Consider the following 18,244-nt stretch of genomic DNA (forward strand, 5'->3'; position numbering starts at 1 on the left):
ACATTTGCACTAAATAAAAAATAGATTTTTTTCACCGGAAGTTTGTCAAAAAGTAAATAGAATTAATCGCAATGAACTGCAAGCGAAGGTGGTTGGCAGCACGTGGCGCGGGGCGCGGGGCGGGGAGATAGCGCAGCGCGCAGCTAGGGTTTGCAATATCCGACAACTTTTCGGATCCGGATACATAGAAATAGGATATCAAGAACGACTGTCTAACTTCAAAAGTGCGACCAAAAATGAAATGCAATTTTGTGCGTAAATTGTCTATGTGAGATCAAAAATAGTGATGTCATGTTACATTAATAATCTATCGTTGTTTGACTGCTTTATCGACTACTTATTCAAATGTGTTTGATTGTATAAAAAATGTTATACGAGTAGATATGAAGTCGCTTCCCTTATGGTCATATAGGGCCCAAAAGGTGCCTATGAAACCAGCATCATATTTTAGTATGTTGTTAAGCATGTTATTCTGACTAAAAAACCATCGGGAGACAGTTTCTAACGTGGTTAAGTCACCAGTTATGACGTCATCAAAATGGCCGGTGCCGTGTTCAGAATATTGCGTATACCACAGCAAGTATATCACATGTAAGCTTGTGTGGGGTGTCATAAAAAGCAAAATTAAATGCGCTACAATATCGTTTATACATTTGACCTTGTAAATACCATAATTTGCGAGAATTTTAAGTTTTATTTAAATATTCCCGAAAAAAAATCCGTTTTTTGTTTTCATCAACTTTACTAGTAACTTTACAGGAAGACATTGTATCAAGAATATATTATGAATGCTATATTAATAAGCTATAAAATTCTATTAAAATTTTGAAAATCGGTTTATAAACAAGCAAATTACACTATTTTTGTTCCATACCGGATGACACCACCAAGAGTCGGATGGCTGTTTCAATACAATTTGAAAGGCAAATGATGTTTAAGTAAAGGTAACTTGCTGAACGATATTTATAGTAAAGTAATATTTTCGATAAAAGTATTATTATCAAAATTAAGAATACTGAGATCGTTTTATTGTAATTTACTCCGGATCTAGCTAATTAAAGTTACACACTAATTAAACAAAAATATTTATTTTTTTACGTATTATTTTGTCCCAGAGCATGCACCTTCGCATGCGCAAAGCATAGTGTATTTAAATCCGTGTTTTACTCCCCCACACCCTGTACAGCGTTCTTTGCACTTGCAAGACAATAGCTCCTTGCAGAGGTGTACGCTGGTCCATCATTTTTCTTTCGCCAAGCCTAGTTGCAAGAATTTAGCATTTGTAGGTCGCTATTCAGGTAAATTGGTCCCAATGTGGGTCTGTTAAGCCCTTTTTATATGCTGTAGGAGAGCATCCTGTTGAAGGAATATACTCGATCGCTCTGGTTTTTCCTAAACAAGATCCTCCTCGCAGTATTTACATTACCTATTTGTGTCCCTACTGGGAAGTTATATGTAGGGTTTGCAATTAGAATATTGTGATATTCTAATTATTCGAATATCCACCAAAATAAATATCCGAATAAACTGATTTAGATAACACAGAAATAACTATGTTTTAATACAATGATATCACCCCAACTAATTTTAAATGATTACTTGATTACTATAATAGCTAACATAATGTTATCTCTAAAACCGTACTTAATAAGGAGGGTTTATATCTGGATTAGCTGGTGCATAGTTGGAAATACATCCAATGCCTCACCTCGTGTTCATTCGTCATGAAATACTAACTATGAAAGCAATACTTACTTACTTCACTGGATCAGTGACCCAAAAAGAATCTTGGCCTTTGATACAAGAACAACGTCACTCTGCTCTATTCTGCACCACTCCACGCTAGTTGGATACTCCGAGGGCGTTTTAGGGCTACATCGCTCCTGCGGTATATCTTTTCACAGCCCGATTCTCTCCCGTCCACTCCAAGTGACCAAGCCTGCGAAGTCGTGCGGCTATAATCTCGCTAATTATATTGGGTGCCGCAACTAGCTACTCTAGCTCCCTATTTTACCTACGCTTTCACCTTCTCTATCTTCATCTCTGATAGGTCCCAGAATATTCCGCCAGAATTTCGTCTTCTTCACTAAGAACTTGTTCTTTTTTTTTCTGATTCAGAGTCCAAGTGTAATACTTACCGATGTCATTCATCAAAATCTAATTATTGTCTTATAGACTTGAATCATGGACAGTCTACTGATCAGCTTGGACACTAGAACTCGGCGAAGCGCTGCTGAGCATCTTAGGGCATTTTGGATTCGAACATCTATCTCCTCTTCCCGATTACTTTAGGTAGGTCTTTTCTTTTCGATCTGCGGTGGCAGCATGGTTCTATTTTTATCACTTGTCACTATGCCCTTCATGACAAATGATAAAGAGCCGACCATCTTAGCCCTATTCATTTGGAGATATTCTAGTGGTTGATTATCAGACCAATTTTCTCTCCTTCCTACTCTACTATCCTAGCCTTGGCCTTCAGGTTGCTTTTGTTTTGAGCCTATAGCCCCAAGTCATCAGGATATCCAATGATCTAATGTTTGCATTAAGCAACATTCGCATTCATTGTATAAAGTTACTGCGTGACACCTGTATGTACCTATCAAAATTGATGTGCTGTTAGTATTTGAATTGATTAAATATATGAAAATACTATATTTAAATAACAAAATGGTATGAAATTATTCATTGAGAAAATTGTTCCGGTTATAGGTCAATAACCATATTTAACGGAGCCGTAATATCCGGATCTTATGACCCGATATCCGGATATTTCGGATATCCGGATCTCAAACCCTACGCGCAGCGATTGTTCCGAGACAGTTTGTTTGACACTTTTGACGGGCAACGAGCACAAATCTTTCTTCTGGCATTAAAACGGAACTATTGTTTTAAACAATCATTGAGTGAACTAAGTAGTCTAACGTTTTCGTAAGTATATGGAAAAACGCGATTTTTCGAATTTAATAAACATTGAGCGTACCTGTATTTAATTTGTTGACTGTCTGTCTGCATACTCAGAAACCCTACTATTTTTGCAGTACATGCCACTACTCGTGCCTCAAGAGCCGTGCTTCGTCGGTGCATCTACGCGCGTTCCTTCTCTTGCCACTAATCACGCGCTTGTCGCTTCTGTGTATTTATTGGTCTACGTTTTTGGTACTTGATTACAAAACTGCATGTTCCGTATAAAAATGCCAATTTTTTATGGAGTGCGAATTTAAACAAAATCAAATGAATATGATTGCATCAATTTCCAATAGTATTAAAATTTCCCCCGAAGTACAACGACAGTAAAACATGAAAAACTACTTTCCGGGTGTCGCACCATGGTGCGAATTTGACATTGGATTTAGATATTTTTTCTAATTATTTACTCAATTTGCACCGAGTACATTACTTTCCCCAGACCCGCAATGGCCAAAATAGTTTTTTTTTAATGTTGTATTTTTTTTTACCTGTTCCGTAGCTTAAATTAACATAAATAACACGTGCGAATTTAGATATAAGTGTTGTAAAACGTACGCCAAATTACACCGAGTACACCTTTTTTCTCTTCTTAGTTATAACCATTACATTATTTTCAGCCGATTTCACCCCTTTCCGGGGGGGTGAATTTAGTAACGATTGTATAAAGTTCGATTTTTAGCCCATACAAAACAATCCGTAGTGATTTTATTAGTCCTTAGAATTAGTTCCTGACTTTAGTGAAATTTGAGTTAATTTGACCGTACTAACAGGCGAACGCTGTATTACACAGCGGTTGTATTGTTTGTGTGATTTCGCTCCAACTCGACTGTTCGATCTTGGCAGTTGAATAATGCTTTAGATGACACTTTACTGACTTTGAGGACGCTGAGAGGAAATATTATTTACAAATATATTTTAGTAAGAAGCATTCTAAACTTAAAAAAAAACGTTAAAGCATCATCTTCCTCTTCCCCAACCGAAATCGTCTTACACGTTAAATATAATAATAATGAGAACCTGTTGCCATTATTTATTAAACTATGTTTTCTACAAGTCTACACAACAGTCTAAATACTTTCTATAAGCACCGAAGTAGTAAAAAAACCGGCCAAGAGCATGTCGGGCCATGCTCAGAGTAGGGTTCCGTAGTTATCTTCCGTCACAATAAGCTAAACTGGAGCTTAAAGTATGGTAGATTGTTAACCAAGGGATGAACTGTGGGTGTACGTCTTTTTACTATGAAGGGGAAACTTTTTGCGATAACTCAAAAACAGCTAAACTGATCATATCCGCTATAGTTTTCATTGAATGTCTTTCTTAAGCTCTACTTCCAAGATCTTTTTCATATTTTTTGGACCTATGGCTCAAAAGTTAGAGGGGGGGACACAATTTTTTTTTCTTTCGGAGCAATTATCTCCGAATACATTCACTTTATCAAGAAATGTTTGTTGAAGACCCCTATTAGTTTTGAAAGACCTTTCCAACGATATCCCACACTGTAGGGTTGAAGCAAAAAGAAATGTTCACCCCCACTTTACGTGTAGGGGAGGTACCCTAAAAAAATTAAATTTTTAGATTTTATTGTACGACTTTGTCGGCTTTATTGATTTATATATCCATGCCAAATTTCAGCTTTCTAGCACTAACGACCACGGAGCAAAGCCTCGGACAGACAGACAGACAGACATGGCGAAACTATAAGGGTTCCTAGTTGACTACGGAACCCTAAAAATTACCACACCGGACTAATCAACGAAATCTACTAGCGTAAGGCCATTTTTTTACAATATTAGATATCTGTTTATTACTTAAATCTCTAAATGACACTAAAATTGACAAACAACTTAAAAGTATTTCCTTTTTTAAATAAAAACGGTTACGTTAAAAAGGTTAGGTACCTACCAGAAGCAGACATTTTAGGAAACAGTCAGAATGAGAAGTAGACGTAGCGACAATGTGGGAAGAAGGCAGAGGGGTAATGTACTGAATGGTGACTATAAAATAATTACACTTTATTGTTTCTTATGATAAGTATGTCTTCAATGACATCATCATTAAGCCTGCAACGTAGGCACGACAACACATATTTCAGCGAAGAAAACATTCTTTCAACGCTTACTTGCGTTGCTGGAGACGCTAAAGCGGTGATTGCTAGATTTGATAGATTTCCAAAACTCCAACACTCCAGTCGTTGATTTCACACGGGGAAATCTAATAAAATCTCTTATTATCTGCTCAATATTAATGCTCAATATTTATTCGTGAACTAAGTAGTCCAAATTGTTATTCTTTTGTTCTTCGGCTAGACGTAACATGCTCTCTATCACATTGTCAACATCACTTGTAGAATTGTTCACGGAGTAAGTTGTAAAGGCTTCTGAAGCAGAATGTGATGGAATGTGTTGAAAGCGTTGAAGCTTTTCCCACGTGGATTTCAGATGGCTGATGGCCATATCCATTTGCGATGATGTCAGAATTGAATTGTATCTAGGGTCCAGATACATTGCACTTAGAAAGGAATCGCTCTCGAACAGTTTTTGTTGTCTTCTTTCCATAGCTATCATAATTTATTCCGAGAATGTTGATATATTTTTAGTTAGTAACTAGCACTTTGTCCAGTGATACCAAAAGTCGCCGAACGTTAGTTGCTCCTCCTGTAAATTTTTTGACAGAATTTTGGACGGTTTCAGTGATTTTTCAATATCGTAAATTAAAGTCCACTCGTCACTAGTAAAATAACTTCCTACCTTGTTACTTGTTTCAGGCAAGATGTAATCTTTCAACTCCATATGGTTTTGTATCATATTATAGGTTGAATCCCATCTGGTTGGATAATAGAATTGGCTTTTTGCCAAAAACGGCAGCACAGACGGTCTCCTTAAATTACGAACACATGATCGCACATCAGATAAGATTGTTTTGCATTCATTATCGCAGTTAATAGCATCGTGGATTGCTAGCTGCAGAGTATGAGCCGCACACTTTATTGCAGAAATGGAAATCGGTCCTACAGAGGTTCCTTCGTTGGCTAGCGAGAAAGCACCTAAATTCTCTGCTAAATCCTCATGATCTTGTGACTCTTCAACCTCTTTCTGTGCTTCTGTTGCGTGTTCGTTTAAAAGTTTTATCATTTTAATCATGTTTGCTCCATTGTCCGTTGTAATACTATACAGGTTTTCTAAGTTGATTTGGTATTTGTGGAGAACAGACATAATTTTATCTTTTAAAAAGTCACTTGTGTGCCTTCTGTCAAGCTGCACTACGGCCAGTGTTCTTAAGACGATACTATTATTTAATATATATTGGGCATTGATTCCTAAAAAATCCTATCGTGGCATGTCGCCGCATCAACCTTCAGAAAGATTAATTCATTCTTAATTTCACTTTTATTTTCGCCTCGAACCTTATCTGCCTCTAAACTTATTCTATCACGAATGCTACGAGAAGATATCGTTGCAGCTTGTTTTGGACCTATAGCTATTTGCAATAACTTTTGAAAGGCCTCATCATCTATAAGAGCAAAGGACCGCCCATACTCCGTAACGAGTTTCACGCACACGTCTATTACTTGACCAGTCTGCAATTCCATTTGATTGCCAGTTGATGCCTCATCATTTATTTGTTTCGCAATTAAATATTGACTTTGATGAGAGACTTTCAGGTGCGATAGTAGATTCGTTCCGTGATGCCCCTGAAAACATACTACAGTTTTAAATATAGCATGGTTATTGGGCCCTGGATATTTTCTATAAGTTCATTAAAGTAATTTGCCAACAGAAAGACAAAACTTACTTTAAATTTTTTACCGCATCCTTTATTAAGCAGGTGGACTCATTTTGGGTATCGTCGATATCAAAATACCGGTATGCTGCACTTTTTCTTTTCCGTTCGCGGCCCATTTTAGATATTATTATATAAATTTATACGAAACCTTTCCTTTTCGTGTGGCTTTTTGCTACTTTATTAAATTATTACAGAAAGGCGAATAAACAAATTGACAATTGACAATTTGAAATACGTCGCAATTTATTTGTTCAGTACTAACAGACATTTCAACCAGTGTTAGCCAACAATGCCATGGAGTAACATTACACCTATTTGTTGTGCTTCGGTCATAATGTCTACTTGACACATTATCTATCGAGAGCAACGATTACCGGTATTAATTAGAGGTAAAGATTACTGTAAATAGTGCATACATACTGAAAAAGAATAGCGGAATGACAACATTACCTGTAACTCGACTATTATTTTTTTAGCGGTTAGCGTTTGACAATTCATATACAGGTATTCAATTTAACCGGTTTTACAATCCCTGTCTACTCGTAAAGTTATCTTACTATCCTAAGCACTATTTTTTGTTCATTGTTTTAAGAAGTTTCTGTGCCAATGAGGCATAGTAATTGTCCATATTATTTATAAAAAAACAGTGATAGATGTAATTTTGTATCAGTTAGTGTCATTAGAGGCTCTAGTTGTCAGAATAATGAGCTTTATGTAAGATAGCTTTATGTTTCTCATTTATGTACTTAAATACCTACTGAAAATTATGAGGGAAGTTGTCCTAGATAAAAGTACGGGAGATTTTATATCAGTTCCCTTTACCGGATGTGGTTTCTTAGATTGAAAAACAGCATTTTTCATACATGTCAACTCCGACGATGAAAATAAAGATTTACTTTGTGATGAAGGTTGTAACACGAAATTCCACGTCTATACTGAGAATTTAGGCAGCAGTTCGTCACTTGATGATGGACCTTCAACATTAAAGAAGACAAGAATCAGGGCACGGAAAGGTAAGCCAAAGCCAGAAACATGGACAAGAAATGAAATTCAAAAAGCCAGAGGAACGGGTAAAAGCTATTTGATAAAAGAAAACAAGAAATATGATGATGAAGTTGGCATCCCTAAAATAAAATAAAAGACCAAGAAGCAAATTCAGGCTCATGTGTTCATCTCCAAAGTGTGCTAAAAGTAAGGTATATCAATGCTCTAAAATTAAAGAAGAATCAATAGAAACAATAATTCATTCGTTCGAATGAATGATTCTTCTTTCTGATTGATCTGAAACTTGATTCTTCTTTAATTTTAGAGCAGAATTCCAATTAATTATTTTAATTTTAGAGAGATTCCAGAATTGGAATGATATGATGTGGAAACAAAGGCAAACATACATAATAACCTTGATAGATAAAGTTACGGTTAGTAAAAAACAACATCACACAAATCAAGGGGAAGATTTACACTTAAGTATAATCTAAAATTTGGAAATGAAACACTTCGAGTATGTAAAAAGACATTCTTGGCAACACTTTGCTTAGGAGAAGCTACAGTGCTAAATTGGGTAAACAAGTCTAATAGTGCAGGAATTATCAGGCATGATTGTTTTTTATAGAGGTTTTAATCTGAGCACAAAAAAATCCTAAAATGTAAAGTCACTACTGCGGACACAATAGTTCAAAACTATATTTTGAAGTAAACTACCAATCATATAAACAGGTTTACAGAGAATATCAAAAGTTTATTAAAGATACTGACATACCAAATAAGCAAATGATGAACTACGACAGCTTCAGGAAACTCATTTTAACCAAAAACATAGGTCTCTTTGGTCTCGTGCGATTTATGTTATTCATATAAGAAAGTAAATGAGGATGAAGAGACATACAGACAGCACATATTATCAGAGGATTTAACACGGGAGGAAAAAGAAATCGGAAAACTCTTAGTTTTAAGTGGACTCTCTAACATGTTTACTGTTGACGTGCAAGCTGTTCCCTTTTTCAGCACTGGTGCCTTTTTCAGCAGCAGGAGCTTTATATTTCAAATTAAACTTGCTTGCTATCAGTTTACTATTGATAACTTGTCAACAAATGAAGCCTATTGTTATGTTTAGCATGAAGCGCTGGTGGCCTAGCGGGAAGAGCGTGCGACTTGCAATCCGGAGGTCGCGGGTTCAAACCCCGGCTCGTGCCAATGAGTTTTTCGAAACTTATGTACGAAATATCATTTAATATTTACCAGTCGCTTTTCGGTGAAGGAAAACATCGTGAGGAAACCGGACAAATCCCAATAAGGCCTAGTTTACCCTCTGGGTTGGAAGGTCAGATGGCCGTCGCTTTCGTAAAAACTAGTTCCTACTCCAATTCTCGGGATTAGTAGCTAAGCGGACCCCAGGCTCCCATGAGTTGTGGCAACATGCCGGGATAACGCGAGGAAGAAGAGGGGCCACACACAGATGGAATGTGACACTGTGCATGTGCAACGGCAAAAAAAGATTTTTGTTGTATGGGAACCACCCTTAAATATTTAATTTATTCTGTTTTTAGTATTTGTTGTTATAGCGGCAAGAGAAATACATCATCTGTGAAAATTTCAACTGTCTAGCTATCACGGTTCATGAGGTACAGCCTGGTGACAGACGGACGGACGGACAGCGAAGTCTCAGTAATAGGGTCCCATTTGACCCTTTGGATACGGAACCCTAAAAACAGAAAACTTCATGTGCCTGCCGATTTTGTAGAAGTAATAACAGAGGCATTTTTGACTAACAAGTACAATGTAAACTATTTACACTGGAGTTTTTTCAAACACTATGGCACACTTAAGCACTATACATCTATTTTGATTTGAGGGCTTTAAAATATACACTATATAATATACACTCACAGTCCGATTGAGTTTAAACTTCGCTTTGATGACATCTGGACTGTTCTACCCCAAAGATTCAATGATAGTTCAGAACATCAAGCGATTCCTCGGCTGTATTCTGGACCCGTACCTATTAAAAAACGAAACTACGGCGATTTTTCAATTTTTCCAAAAGATTTCCATGCATTTTACGATAGTTTACTGCATGTATAGTTGAAAAATAATTCGACCCGATCTTTTTTTACGAAGAACGTTGTTATTTAAGTTCGAATATTGTTACTCTAAGAGAGTCTACTTAGTTAATTTAATTAACATAAAAACATACATTTCGTTTCATTTTGTACCATAAAATTTAAAGCAAAATTATCGTAACTTAACAACTTTCAGTCAATACTAAAACAAAAATCTTGTATCTTACGAATAGCTGTAAATTTAATAAAAAGTGTTTGATTGTGTTACTTATTCGAATATTTGTAAAATTAATCACTGGCTATCAAAGTATCTCAATGAAACTAACAAGAACTTATTTGATTAATCAACACATATTTTCAGGATGTTTATTGTTCCTCCTAGAAACTTGATGATTTTCAGATACGTGTTTTTTTTTAAAGTAGTGACCAAGTGCGACATAGAGGCAAAACTTCATTCGCAGTTCGCGGTAGGCCCTCTTTAATTGTCTATCCTCCTCTGAACGCCAGAAGCAGTACGAGTATGTAACAGCCGAGACATATTTCACTACGTTCCTCGACAATAATGTTTACCTTTTTATAATAAATTTGATAGAATCTTAACTGTAAATACATTTTCAGGCGTTGAAAATCTACCAGACAGTTGTGACACGGCAGGTATCCTTCTTTTCTTCGATAAGTTGTCCGATTCTGTCAATGGCAATGTCAGTGAACTTAGAAAAGGAAAAATATACCCATGCGCTGTAACACCCAGATCACCCCACCGCAAATTGGAGATAAAAAGCTTGGTAGTTCTAAAATCTATGAAATATGTGACCAAAAATTAATCGAAATCCGTAGTTTAATCAATGAAAAGTTGGATTAAAGCTACTTATTGCAGGTTTCCCAGCCATTACCAAATACATTCATTTGGATTAAACTCGCTGCTACTGCGAAACTTTAATCAGGATTATAATTAAAAATAATTGAGATTATGATGGGAAAACCCAAATTTTTGGACCAAGAAAATGAAACGGCTTTGATTATTATTTAAAACATAAAGTCAGGAAATAAATTGTTGCTACCACTACATATATACTTACTGTTGAGATATTTACTCGGTAGTGCACTTAGGCGCCGCTGTATTTGCATTTATCTTAGTTACTTGGAGTGGCACGTACGTAAATTAGTACTTATAAATAATGTATTGTACTTAATTCAATATCAGTTTTCATTTATTTATTCTTAAAAACTGATTTATGTAGTTTACTGTGCATATGCAACGGAAATCGGTAAAACGATTACTACATAATTCAGTTTCCACTATTAAAATTGTTGCTACCTGTAGGTAAAGAACCCACAAATATGCATATGTGTGTACAATTGTGTAAATGTGTGTGTGTGTTACTGTATACAAAGTAACTATTAGTTGAGAGCGTGTCCGCTAGGGGCAGCTCTAGTAGAGACGTGAACGTGAAATCTCCGAGATATTACAATAATAACATACACTAATCAATGACCAGCTGACGGATTTTCCACCGCGATACAAATGGCTCACATTTTTTTTCATTCATGATAGCATCTAAACTATCACGTGACCAAGTATCAACCGGGAGGCGATGATTGACGAAAGCGCCTGGCCCGCGGTCTATCATGTTTCGTGCGCAACTTATCTTGCGCATCCCCTAGCAACGGCAGCATGGAAACTATTTATTCAATGGCAATGTCAATTTTCGGAGCTTCGATCTTAAATTTTATAATGTATTTTAATATAGGTTTGTGTAGTGTATGTATAAATCATATGCATAAGCATATTGTTATACAAGGTGCCCGTGAGCATTGCGAGAGATTTTAATGGTGCATTCCTGATGGCAACAGAAGCAAAAAAAATTATATGACTTTTTGTGAAATTCGACAAAAAAAACCTTTTTTTTTGGTTTTTTTTTTCCCTTTTTTTGAACACTCCTACATAAAACGTAATTTCTATTGATAAACACATAACCTAAAATTAACTAAAAAGTTTTTTTTTCTTTGGGGGTAGCCTCTCGAATACATTTTTTTAATTTTTCGATGTCAATCAATAAGTATGTCCAGACTAGACCTCAAAGTGGCAATACCGCAGTCAAAAATGTGCTTTGTACCGGCATATGATTTCGAAAAACATTTAATTCTCTCTGAAACTAGGCCTAATCCAGAAAATTTTATATGACATTTTAGTTTCTAAATATTACCAGGAATGCTTAGTTAAAATATCTCGCAATGCTCACGGGCACCTTGTATAATAAACCCATCAGTAAAACTGGCCACCAAAAGAATAATACATAGGAAGATAATCGAATAAAGTTAGTCAATTGTCAGCCAACTGTACACGTCATCGAAGCAGGCGGTGATCCGCCGCTAACTAGACGGGCCCCTGAAACTACCGTAGTAAAAACAATCAGGAGCAACACCGGTGCCGCTTTCTACACAATGACTGTCAACAGCCACTAGGGACGTCAGAAATAGATAGCTATATATATATAAATTATATATAAATTTCGAGCGGACGTTAAGAGAGGTATAAGCATTGTGAATGTCATCTCGGTTTGTGTGGTAGGGCACAGCACAGCGGATGTCAATCTACATCTAGAACAGAGCCCAACTGGGGAACCTCCACCTTACAGAAAACCGCAGCCAAATTACACTAAACCCTACTCATGGTGTTATGTTCCTGCCGTTGAGTAAGGTTGCTAGAGCTCAACGAGGGTGCGGTGTTAGGGTCGGCAACGCGCATGTAATATCTGAACTTGCAGGCGTACATAGGCTACGGAGGCTACTTACCATCAGGCGGGCCGTGTGCTTGTTTGCCACCGATGTAATATTTAAAAAAAAAGCTATATACAAGCTAAGTATAAATATACATTTTAGTTCAGTTCGGTTCAAATACAGGGTGTCCCTAGCCATTACGCCGAAATGTACATTATGCAATAGAGTATTTAGAACCAGTATACAAACTATCATAACAAGCGGTGTAGCGGTTACGAAGAAATTAACAAATTACAATTTTTTAACTTTGGAGCAGCCTGTATGCGTTAGTAGTTCCTGAGGTAAGATAAATCATAAAATAGTATGAAACCTTCTTCGACCTTTTTGTTTTGTCTTTTTTGATATGCTAAAAACACGTGTTCTGAGAAACTCTGGGCATTTTTTGGTTTTTCTGTATAGCAAATTCTGCTTCGACTCTGAATTCAGCTGGGGTGCAATCAATAATCATTTCTTCGTCGGTAGATTCGTCCGAACTCATATTGAATTATTTATAACAAAACAAGATTACAAACAACAAAATTTAATTCTATAAAACAGAATTACAGCGATAAATTGTCAAGTTTCCCGCCAAACCTTATTTTTCTAATTGGTTAGAGACACGTTTGAGTTGACATTTTTACCACTACCTAATATTTAGATGAAATATTAATATGTGTGTATGTATGGTTAAGAAAAAAAATATAATAATGTGTTATTTGTTATGTTCATGTGGATTTATTATGTAAATAAAACTGCACTAAGTACATACCAAATCGTTGATTGTTTTTTTTTTTATACGCATAGTAGCAGAATGTCATGATGCCTGTGCCACAAATTTATGTGGATTTATTATGTAAATAAAACTGCACTAAGTACATACCAAATCGTTGATTTTTTTTTATACACAGTGGCAGGATAGGATAGCCGCACCTGAAACTTCATATTTCGCAGCCTATTATAAAAAACATAACATCAATATTTCATTGCACATTTGAGAAAATGCATTTATTACATTAGTCAAATAGCGACATTAAACTTTAAAAAAAAATCTTTGAATTTCCATTGTAGTGATTCCTGTTTACTTTCTGGGTCCCATTGTCTAATCCAAGTCTCATCACATGTCACAATCCTGGAAATAAATTCTTCCTCTTTGCCGCGACTCATGTCTAAAAACTTTTGACAACATTTGACACGTCTGTCCTTGTCTAATGCGGTCAACATTTTCGGGACCCAACGGGCACTTAAACTTAGACATGTTTATATAACCATGGATTATTTCATTTACCCGTTCCTTACTAATGCCCACATCTCTAGCTATCTTCCACTGTTTCACTCGTCGGTCTTCAAGAATTATATTTTTCACCTTGGTCACAGTGTTCTTCAGTGATGGCAGAAATCGGTCATCCATTACAAGGATCGTCTTCTAGGCTTTCGCGGTCCGATTAAATTGCGTAGGCCAGAACTTTATTGTGAAATCGGAAGGGCACAAATCACCAAATACGGGCAACATACGTTGTTTTATCTGCGAGGGCGTATTTCCTTCTTCAGTGAGAAATTTAATCACTCAATGTTGCTCAATTTTGATCAAATTATTTTTCTGTTGCGACATGTTGCAAGCATTCGAGTGTCAAAAACAAATGAAGAGCAGCTGACAAATAAAAGTTTGAAATATTGAAAAAGGAATAGTCAATAATCACGAATTTATAGATGCCAGTTTAAAAAAAAATATTTATAGGCTAAAGCATAATTCGGGCAACACCGCCTTCAAGTCCATACATAGAAGAAAAAAGCATAATTCGTATAGAATTGGTACGCACTAGAAGATTGTTATTTTTTTAAGTTAATAAAATAAGAAAGTTATGAATGGTGAATTTTAAATAGTAATATATTTAGCTGTCAAATATGTATGAATAAAAAAAAATCTCTGTTATGTAAAAAATTACGAACCGTTTTCATAATGGACCCCCGTCATTTTCTGCACAACACTTTTGTCGACATTTTTGGCGTGTTGATTTCTTGTAGATCGCAATGAATTGATACCCTGGATAATTTGACTAGTCTTATTTTTTTTTTCATGATTGTCCAATAGTTTTTGATAGATTGAAATTGGGGACAATTCGAAGGATTCATCTCGCGGGGCATATAATTGGCCCGATATGCTAATAACCATGCCAAACTTTTTTTGAGTAGTGGCAGCTGGCTAAATCTGGCCAACATTTCACAGGACCGTTATGGGTTCTAATAAATGCCAATACATCATTTCTCTAAGCACTCTTTAATATAAAGGTCCGACTTCATTGTTGACTATGTTATAGAACTTTTCGTCTTACAGCCGCAATTATAAATTCCTTGCCATATCATATGTTTTTTTGCGAACTTTTCAAGTTTCACGAACTTATATTTTTCGGGTAAATTACCTCTATTATTGGCCATATAAAACTTCGCACCGAGTAGTTGATTAAAATCGAGTTTTACATACGTCTTGTCGTCCAACAACAAGCAACCTTCGAATTTTGTCAATACTGGGTCGTACAATAGTCGAGCTAGTGTTTTAGCTTGTCGGATCTGTTTAACAGTCCGATTTGGCTGTTTTATTGCTCGATAGCTCTTATAGCCACCTCTGAGGTGAATCATCTTTATCTTTCTAGAAGTTTCTTTGAATATTTGGGATAAATCGTAATTAGACTGTCCTGAATTTTGTTTGAGTGACCTTGGGACTTTTTTTCCCAAAATCTTGTTATTTGTCCCAGACCTCGGATTAGTTTGTGTTTTCCTGTCGGCTGATAGAGTCTCCTTGTAACGTTTTATGACCCTACAAATACTAGCTTTTAGCATGTTAAGCGACTTAGCTGTCTTTGTCCGGGTTCGATAAGAATTTTGGAAGTATTTGTGCACGTTCAATCTCCTGTTCTCAATTTTCATGTTCGAAAACTTTAAAATACATAAAGCTAGGAAAATAATATTTTCAACATGAATACTTTGAAGGTTGGTGATTGAACTGTAATTATCATTTTTTTCCCGCCATGGAATTATTATTTTTTAAACATTGCTATATATGCCAATTCTATATGAACTATGCTTTAGGTAGATTATTTTTCAGCCACCCATCGTATCTTATTACTTACCTCTTCATCATTATTACACGTTTACTTTTTGATATTGAATATTGAAAAACCGTTCTTAATATGTTGTCTGAATGGAACGGAATAGCTGCCAAACGCTTGTCAAAGAAGAGGCGTTTTTTCTTACTGCAAGCATGTTTTTTTTAAATTTCCAAAGGCAACATTCGATATTGTTTTTATACAATTTAAATATACGATACACAAATAATTGTAAATAACGATACTGAAGTAATAATAGTTTAATGTTTATTATTTATAATTGTTTTGTGTTATAGAACATAACATAAAAAATACTTGTTGTTTTTCTTATTATTATTTTGCAACTGTTTTAAAATCCGTCGTTCGATACACGTGCGGAAATGTCATTCTTTCCGCACTAGCATCGAAATGTACTACTACGTGACACCTCGTGGTTACATACAGCTCAATTATAAAAACATCATGTTTATTTTTTTATATCTATGATAATTTATTGCTATGGTTTAAATATATTGATTTACTAATATATTCAAAAAAATCACCCCGAACTCAATTTTACGACGAATTCATATTAAATATTTTCGGATCTACAGACATACATATTCATCATGATTAGAGCAAAAAATAAGAAATTAACGATGGCGGGCGTCTGTCCCAATTTTGACGACAGATTCATATTAAGCGGCCTTTCAGATTGATATAAGTTATTATGATCAGACCAATGAATTCAAATAAGGAGAAAATCATTGTGAACGAACTTTGTCCATTATTGCCCCGTTTTGTAAAAGTCCCATAGTACCGTGCGTCTGCATTGGCAGCCGGAGTCAACTAAGGCGCGCGCGGACGCCACGCACGTATTTACGCGACGGTTGGAGCCAGACAGAAGACAGGGCGTGCTACTCTCGCAAGCGTAGTGTGGGAGGGTAATCCTGGATTGCTTCATTCTCAAATACCCTTTTATGTATCCGGCGATTGAGAGCGAGATGGAAGAGATGCTATCACAATCGTTAGAAGTTCGACTTCAGACTTGTTAAAAACAGAAAGACAGGTACTTTGGAATTTAATAATCTAAGTTACCCTTAGTTTATCCTTCAACTGAAATCACGCTCTTGGCGAGTATAGGCTCTTCTAGCTCCATAGCCCCTTGATTAAGCCTGGTCATAATCTAGATAATAAAATATAATGCCTTCAACTACACGTTTACCTAATTTCATTTGAATTAGAACAACTTTACTTAATTTATTGCGTAACATACTATCATCTGATAGTTCAGTTTAAAAACATCGAAATTACTGGAACGTGCTCCCTAGCCAGCCGTGTTCCAGGTTGAATGTAAGCTTCGCTTCGCTCACTCGTTCGAAAAAAGAATAACACAAAAATAATAAAATTTTGTCAAACATTTCATTTTCGATACAAGCTTTTATTGCTGACTGTACTTTTCTTTCCACGTGCCACTAATACTCAATTCTAACATCCAGAAACACAGTTAGGTTGCGTTGATTCATCACAGAGTTCCAATGGCTACCTCCTGTCTCCATCATCAGATCAGCTCGATGGTACCATAATATTGCATTGTCACCCAACTTACATGTTTTCAGCTTCTTTGACAACCCGTACAAACATAGTTACCTACATAGGTACAATTTACATACATTGCAAGTTAAATAAGAGCTTGTAAATTATATGAGTTAATATGTTAATTAAATTTATGTGTTTATTGAATTGCATTTTACGAGTACTATGTGATATAATTAGTTTTAAATCTAAATTACTTTTTGGAATAAATTAATTTAATTTATTTATTCATTTCATGAAGTTTAATTGTGTACTTTGACTGTTTGTATACTTGCCTTGGTCTTATAGAATTCCTTAATATAGAGTAAAATAAAGAGTTTATTCTACGAAGTGGTCTTCGACGAAGATTTTATTTTATACACTAGATCATAAAAAGCTACTTCATATCTTACTTCATTAGACGCAACATTAAGACGAACTTTTAAGTCAGTGATTATGAAAACCGATCTAGCCTAGTGGGTAGTGACCCTGCTTATGAAGCCATGGCCCTGGGTTCGAATCCCGGTAAGGACATTTATTTGTGTGATGAGCACGGGTATTTGTTTCTGAGTCATGGGTGTTTTCTATGTATATACGAGTAAGTATGTATTTATCTATACAAGTATGGATATCGTTGCCTAGTAGGTACCCATAGTACAAGCTTTGAGGCTAGGATGATCTGTGTTAGATGTCCCCTAATACTTATCTATTTAAGTATTTAAATATTGATTTAAACTGTCTGTCATTCGGGCGTCAGATTTTTGTTGACTCTCGTTAACCGTTTAGGACATACCACCCTTACAGCACATTAAAGGTGCATGAGCAAACCTTGGTGAGTCTTGCATTTGCGGTATCACATTTTTCAAACCGAAAACCCGTAAAAAACTAAGTAGTTAAATAACTTATGCCCACTTTCCATAGAATGAGATGTAGATAATATACATGATATGTATATTTTAATTCAGTAATGTACCACACAGGGGACGACTAAAATTAAATTGGGCTTAAAACTATTTAAAT

General features: G+C 35.7%; 1 protein-coding gene and 1 pseudogene across 1 annotated transcript in view; both read right to left on the reverse strand.

Annotated features, from left to right (window-relative positions):
- The window catches only part of LOC133519182 (5-hydroxytryptamine receptor 2A), a 98,450-nt gene that overhangs the window by 76,913 nt on the left and 3,293 nt on the right, over positions 1–18,244 (reverse strand). The gene's annotated exons all lie outside the window — the stretch shown is intronic.
- LOC133519168 (uncharacterized) lies at positions 4,949–8,714 on the reverse strand (annotated as a pseudogene).

The sequence above is a fragment of the Cydia pomonella genome, chromosome 1 (assembly GCF_033807575.1).
Source record: "Cydia pomonella isolate Wapato2018A chromosome 1, ilCydPomo1, whole genome shotgun sequence".
In the NCBI taxonomy this organism is placed as follows: domain Eukaryota; kingdom Metazoa; phylum Arthropoda; class Insecta; order Lepidoptera; family Tortricidae; genus Cydia; species Cydia pomonella.